The sequence below is a fragment of the Montipora foliosa genome, chromosome 12 (genome assembly GCF_036669935.1).
Source record: "Montipora foliosa isolate CH-2021 chromosome 12, ASM3666993v2, whole genome shotgun sequence".
Classification (NCBI taxonomy): Eukaryota; Metazoa; Cnidaria; class Anthozoa; order Scleractinia; family Acroporidae; genus Montipora; species Montipora foliosa.
This window is the reverse complement of record NC_090880.1, coordinates 23,030,149-23,037,648: the sequence shown is the minus strand read 5'-3', so window position 1 is coordinate 23,037,648 and position 7,500 is coordinate 23,030,149. Positions and strand designations below refer to the sequence as shown.

Below are 7,500 nucleotides of genomic sequence, written 5' to 3'. Positions count from 1 at the left end.
GCCATTTTTTAATTTCTGGGTTGTCAACGGTTATATAAAATCCCAAAGCTGGAGACTAAATTTTCAGGAGCCTCCAATTTGAGTCAAATCAGTATTCCTGGATAAAATGTTCCCACGCCCCATGGTCACCATTCCACATCAGAATCAATTGACAAAGATTGAACTTTCATCTCAACCCATCATCAACGCAATAGCCGTCCTGCGAGCAACGTCAGGCTGTGAATATTGCAACAAAAAAGCTTTCGAAGGCGGTGCTTTATTACGTGGTCACGGCTTCGACCATTGATAGAAAACTTAGCCGTACCGGGGTGGCAGGCCGTAGTTTGTCAACCGCAAATTTCTTTATTCCCCTGGTTGTCCCGACATGACTGCATTCTGACTACACTAACACGAGACTTTAATGTGAAAATAGTTTATTATGGCACATCAGTCAGTCTGCTGAACAAAATGACTTCCATTTACCTGAATTGGTTACAAACTGGACATCAGATAACACCGCCCGTAGAAATAGACAAAATATACTGCATTAATGTAGGAATAGACTAAGCAACAGTACCGTGCCGGATACGAAAAACCACTAAAAACCACCCTTTAGAAGTGGCCAAAAATATGTGGAAACGTATTCCTCATCCAATGCAACGGCACCAGACCCCGAGGAAAGGGTATTCTACTATACACAAGGAAAAATAAGCAGACAGCGCAGTTCAAAAGTTAAGCATAAAGTTAAAGTGTCAGCGACTGATCATAAACGTAGAATGATGAAAAACTCCCGCCAAACTCCTAAATAGTCCTAACCTATCCCATAGCCACCTACGATCCTCTGCGCCGTGCCTTCAGAATATTCAATTTCTGACTAACTCGTTCCCATGTCACTCGAACGTCAGAAATTACACTTTGTCTCAGTCGTGTCGTCCAATCACAGTCACGCCGCCTTCGTGGACAGGGTCTAAAAGCACTCATGAGTGACGACGAGTGAGATTGAATCAAAACATCTCCTTGTTGTTACTATGATGTCACGTTCACATCATTTCATCAAATACCGTATCTATTAGAAGGGAGGGTGTAGTTTCTAAAGAAACTGTGATGCTGCGTCGGTGGGGAAATAGTATACAAAAATTTGGCTTTTTCAACGGAGTTGATAATGTAAATTTGCCACCGTACAGAGATTCTAAAAGCTGACGTTCCGAGCGTTAGCCCTTCGTCAGAGCAAATCGAGGAATTGTGGGTTACGTGTAGTTTTTATAGTAGAGTTGGAGCTACCCTATTGGTGGTAACATGGCAACGTGAAAAATAGGAATATATTAGTTAAATGAAAAGCGTTCGAAAATACCGTGAGAAGAAGGGAGACTACTGACTGAAGATTTTCCGCGGCATACGTCAGATAATTGAAAAAAAAAGGCAAAAAATTTAAATAAAAGAACAAAACTATAACTACAGAAAAACGTATGTTTTATTATTTCACCATGTTGTTTAACCTTTTTAAAACACGCCAAGGAGACCCGAGTACGAAGAGGAGACGCAAAGTCAATTAAAATTATCGGACTTTTTTTTTTGGTTTTCCGAAGATATTTCAAATCATTTAAACGGTACTTTAAGCTAAAGAGCCCCTTTTTAATTTAGGATCTTAACACTTGTGGCCAATGAATGCCAGTTTTCTCTGCTTTTGGTGAAGAAAGTGAAGCTCTTTTGTTAGGTCATCAAGCTGACAGTTGAAGGAGTACCACATTTTAGCCACAAGCTGTAACTTCAGTGACTATATCACTTGCTTGCAAGTGTGTTGAAATTCAGTTTACAGTCCACACATTCTTCGCTGCCATACAACATCTCCCTCATCACTAAACCACCGTGTGAACTCCTGGCGCATTTCTTTAGCTTCACTGGTGTAATCATTTGTGAACCAAAGCTGGCTGCAATGGCAGAAGAGACTCGGGAGGAAGATCATCTCTCCAAGACCCGGGAATAAGCACCCGTGCATTCGGATCTTCTCTGTCGATCAGTGTCGGAGGACAGTAGATGTTGCGACTTGCTCTATCGTTTCGTAGCTGCCAGTTAAGAAGCGTAAGTATAGCCATAGTAACTGCTGCACCTTTCAGTTCGGATTGCAGCAAAAAGGGAGCCCGAAAACAACGCCATCTGTTTCCCAGAATACCGAGAATGTTCTCAGATATTTTTCGCCCTCTCGAAATGCGGTAGTTGGCTATCCTTTCCTCGACCGTCAGATTTCTTCTTGGGTAGGGCTTAAACATGTGTTTGGACAAAGGGAAGGCCTCATCCCCTGTAAGAACAAAGGCAATTGGCTTTGTAGCCCCTGGCAGTGGGCGAAGGGGAGGTATATTCAAAGGGTTGTCACAGCTCTCTAGGGCTTTCTTTAGAGAGCAACGCCGGATGCCGTGCATGGCCGTCTAGTTTTCGTCCGTTTGTGCCTACATCCACAAATAGACACTCATACTCTGGTCCAGCCATAACCAATGCTATTATGCTCTCGTTTCCTTTATAGTCATGAAAATAACTGCGCAATTTCCTTCCTTTTATCACTTGTATTTGGTGTTTTCAAATACTCTTTTCCGAAGACAGGATAAATAGCGACGCAAACCTCCATCACAATACAAGATATTGTACTCGTACCGATTCGAAACTGAAAGGATAATGACTGGAATGTTTCACCGGTTGCAAGGTACCTGATTGCAAGGGCTCAGTACTCTCTCGCTTGGTTGTATAGATTCTCTCATACATGTTTCCTGTTTCTTTATGAATGGTGCAACTGCTACTACCAAAGCGACGAATTTAGCGTGCGGTATCCTCATGTATTGAACAAAACCAGGCGTGTCTTCAACTGGCAACTCTTTAAAAATCGTATGATAAGCTCCCCGTTCGGTACGTCGCAGTAGCCATTGCCGGCACCAGACTTGTCGTTCCAGCATCATAGGAGCTTCATCATCGAGCAGCATCATCAAAACAACAACTATTTTTCGGTTTCTATCCAAATCATTCCAATTACTAGCGTGAGCACGGACTCCACTGTGATTTGCGGCTAAAGACAGGAATTGCACCGACCTAGTTCCAGTCATTCACTTGTACAGATATTACAAATTTGAGCCCGCGAGAATGAGAGCCCCAACACCAAACCAATGTTTTTACCCAGACCGCTGGTCGGTGCAATTCCTGTATTTAGCTGCAAGTCCGTGAACGGCCGCCATCTTTTTTCCACATGCACTACCGCAAAGCAAGCTGGATCTTGTGTCTGATTGGCTCAATTATCAGTTTTTGCTGCAGAGACATGTTGCATATCCTTGCATATCCTTGCACACGATGAATTTAAACAAGTTGAACTCTGTGCGACATGTTGCGGGGACAGATTCCATTTCGCACGAGTGAAAAAATGTCAGCACGCACGAGATGATGTGTCGCTGCAACATGTCCCTGAAACGTGTCCCGGCTACGTTTTCACAAGTGTGTAAACTCTGCGATTTGGTCCCTCCTACATGTCCCTGCTACACATCCCTGCATCATCTCCCCTCAGTGTGCCCTTAACACGATTTTGTCCCCGCTACATGTTCCTGCAACATGTCCCTTCGTGTGGGCCCACCTTTAACATTAATCATGCAAATAAAACTTTTCCCGTAGTTTGTCAACCGCAATTTTTTTTATTCCCCTGGGTCTCCCGACACGACCGTTTTCTCTCAGATGGTAATAATTAAATTCTACTGGCTTCAGTAAGTCCAGCCATAAAATATTCGAAGCACAATATCCTAGGAGAACAAATTTTATTTGTATGTTTGCATGTTAATTCCTTGAAAGCTTGAGTCAACGCACTCATGCGGTTGACAAACTACGGGAAAAAAAATTATTTGCATAATTAATGTTAATTTCTTGAAGGCTTGATAAATAAAGTTACGATCGCAAACAGCCTATTACGTACAAAGTCCTATTAACTAATAAAAGCGGCATGAATTCGCAAAATTTTGTTCACTACGGCTTTCATTCTTCCATCTTTCAACGCTTTCCGGATTCTCCAATGTGTTTTTGAAGTTTGTCAACACGAAGGAGGCGTTTTTGTGATTGGACGAACGACTGCGACAATGGAATCATGTCGGGACAACCAAGGGAATAAAGAAATTTGAGGTTGACAAACTACGGTCTGTCATCCCGATACGGCTCAGTTTGTTATCAACGGTCGAAGCCGTGGCCACTTTGGTGATGAAGCACCGCCTTCGAAAGCTTTTTTGTTGCAATATTCACCGCCTGACGTTGCTCGCAGGACTGCTATTGCGTTGATGATGGGTTGAGATGAAAGTTCAATCTTTGTCAATTGATTCTGATGTGGAATTGTGACCGTGGGAACATTTTATCTAGGAATATTTGACTCAAATTGGTGGCTCCTGGGAATTTAGTCTCCAGCCTTGAGATTTTATTATAACCGTTGACAACCCAGAAATTGAAAAATGGCTCAAATTGCGTCGGATCTGGAAAATAATCACACAGGAAGGAAGCTATCCATAATGGCAATAAGACCAGACTTTTTAACTGAGATTTTTTTCATACGAGATGCTTCCGTGAAGCATACACTGGGTTGCCTGTGGTACGTGTTACAGAAAATCAGAAGGCACTGAATTGTGTGGTATTGAACTACAGCATTCCGGTCTCTGAAGAATAACAAATAAAAGAGAAGCGAGAAACATTGGCTTCTGGGCTGACATGTTGATAATTTTCGAGTTCCCTCACAACTTCTTTTCACCGTAAGTTTAAGCGTGCCCTCTGAGCATCTGACAGCTTTGTAATACCAAAGTTCACTGAAGTTAACCGCTGTTCAGCGGGGTTAGTGTTTGGATGGGAGACCAAAACAATATACCCCTCACGAAACAGAAACATCGGACCGAAAATACTATGAACGCTAACAAATGCGAACTCAGCAAGGTACATATTTTGTTAGCTTGCTTTATGCAAAACAAGAACATCATTCTAAACGCTTATTCTACGCAAAAAGTAGGTTCTGGAGGTAATTTTGAGAGTGGGAATCAAGGTTACGCGGCAGACGGCAAATACAAACTCACGATTTAATTCAGTTAACACACCAGAAGACGCTAACCTCATTTTGACAAGAAAATGCTTTACTATTGCCATAAAAAGCTATCCAGTTAAGCTCGTATATCATAAAACATGATGAATTCATAAAGGCCACCTTTTCCGGCGAAAATTTTTTTGAAACAAACAACATATTTGCTATTAGAGGCAAAAACCCCTTCTATTTCATTACGTACGTGAAGAGAAGAAACTCAATCGTGTCAAATATGCGCAATATTGCAACAAACTAAATTTCAGGATCAAACCGTTTCCATGAAGAACCCTTTCCTTGAATAATGAAGCACAAAATACACGACAAGCTTTCTTTCAAATAATTCTTGGCTGTTACATTTCCAATTATTTTTTTTACCTGAAGACTGTGCAGAGTTGATCACAGATCCACGTAAGGTGTTCGGTTCGTTCAATCGTTCTCTGTCTTTGTTGAACCCATACGTTACCAGACAATTTTCCATTTGGTTTCAGTGTTCTACATAACCGTTACACTTGGTTAAATATTATTTTAGAAATACAGCTCACTTTGATTTCGGCTCGACGGGCGATAGATTGTTGTCGAAGTCCATTACTCGTCGCTTTTGAGATTCCAGGTGTTGGTTTTTCACCGCCTGCCTGGTTTATCCAACTGACTTTCCATTATTGAGCTTCATAAGGGTATATTTTATTCGAAGATCCACTAGAACGCCATTCGCGTTACATGACTTTCGACGCCATTGCAGGCTAAGTTAATGATTCTCCTGTGTCCACCAGAGAAATCTACGCATTTCCACTACCCTCTCGATCCTAAGAAAATACGCGCAGAGGGCTCTATGCACAAAGACACCACTTACCAGGGGAGTGACAAGCAAGACTTTTACTGACACGGAAAAAAAAACTAAAAAAAAATAATCTACCCATTTTCCGACTGGGATTGCCATACGGCAACCCAGTAATAACTATCTTCTTCAGCTTTTTATCGGGATCCCATACAAATCCTTCTATTTTTGTCAGCCATGCTCACACTGATCTTGGGGCGCTTTGTTCTACAACCGTATAACGGTGCATGCTGGGTAATCAGGATAATGTGCATGATGATGAATTCACAGACTTCAGAGTGAAAGTGACCTTTCAAAGTTTTCCTGTGCTGGTTTGCGAACGAAAATTTACCGTTTGTCATAAAGTTTTCTCGATCTAATCAAGGTGAGTGTTTGATTCTATGCTTATTTACCAGTATGAGTTGAATAGGAGCTATTCGAGTCCGTGAAATGGTGAAATTTTATCATAACGACATGCCGAAATGCGCGCGGGCAGTCAAGCAATTGACGCTTCATTGTTCGAGTCAAAACATTTCTTTTCGAGTCAATTTTATCACTTTTCGAGTTATCTTTTTTTCTCTCAGATAGAAGATATGGCTTTCAAAGATTTTCTGGAGTGGACCGTTGGTCAACTTCAGTTTTATTTCAGGATGAGAAGAAGAGGAAAGTCGAAACAACAAAGATCGGGCGGTCAAGCAATTGAAAGTCGAAAGATCTTGTTGCACGAGCTATTGTCGCTTTCAAGTCAAACACTGAGTCAAACGACCCGAGTGCTGATTGCTCAAAGAATATTTTCGATCGGCTTGAAAGAGGGTATAACAGACTTCTAAGTACGTGTGGTATTGAAAATCCACGAAATCTAGATGAAAGCGACCAGGCCGCTTTTAGGGCAAATCCCACTACTCTTATTTTAAGAGATCGCACGTGCACCAAGTTCTGACTTATTCGCCGAAGGATTCGGATGATCTTGTTGTGGTGAAATCATCTGTTACGCTATGAATGAGAATTAACGAAAAACCAAGGGAGTTTTGGGTTTCGATTGCTTGACCGCCCGATCTTTGTTGTTTCCTGTTGTCGACTTTCCTCTTCTTCTCATCCTGAAATAAAACTGGAGTTGACCAACCCTCTACTCCGGAATATCTTCGAAAGCCATATCTTCTATCTGAAAGAAAAACGATAACTCGAAAAGTGATAAAATCTACTGTAGAAGAAATGTTTTTGACTTGAACAACGAAGCGTCAATTGCTTGACTGCCCGCATTTCGGCATGTTCATTATCTCCATTTCACGGACTCGAATAGCTTCTACACAACTCATACTGGTAAATAAGCATAGAATCAAACACTCACCTTGATTTGATCGAGAAAACATTATGACAAACAGTAAATTTTCGTTTACAAACCATCACAATAAAATTTTGATAGGTCACTCTCACTCCGAAGTCTGTAAATTTATCATGCACTTTATCCTGATTACCCAGCATGCACCGTTTTGCCTAGCAGTCTCGATTGATGACAATGCTCGCAGAGTCGTTTTACGGGACCTGTTTCTCGAACGTCCCGAAACCTTACGGGCCATTTTCAGATAGGATTTAAGTCGTCAAACTTTACAGTCATTTTTCTTTTTGTTAC

General features: G+C 41.5%; 1 protein-coding gene and 1 pseudogene across 1 annotated transcript in view; both read right to left on the bottom strand.

Moving 5' to 3' along the window:
- Window positions 1–7,500, bottom strand: part of LOC137981217 (uncharacterized) — an 18,132-nt gene that overhangs the window by 8,572 nt on the left and 2,060 nt on the right. The window lies entirely within an intron of this gene.
- On the bottom strand, window positions 1,627–3,068 carry LOC137981028 (uncharacterized; annotated as a pseudogene).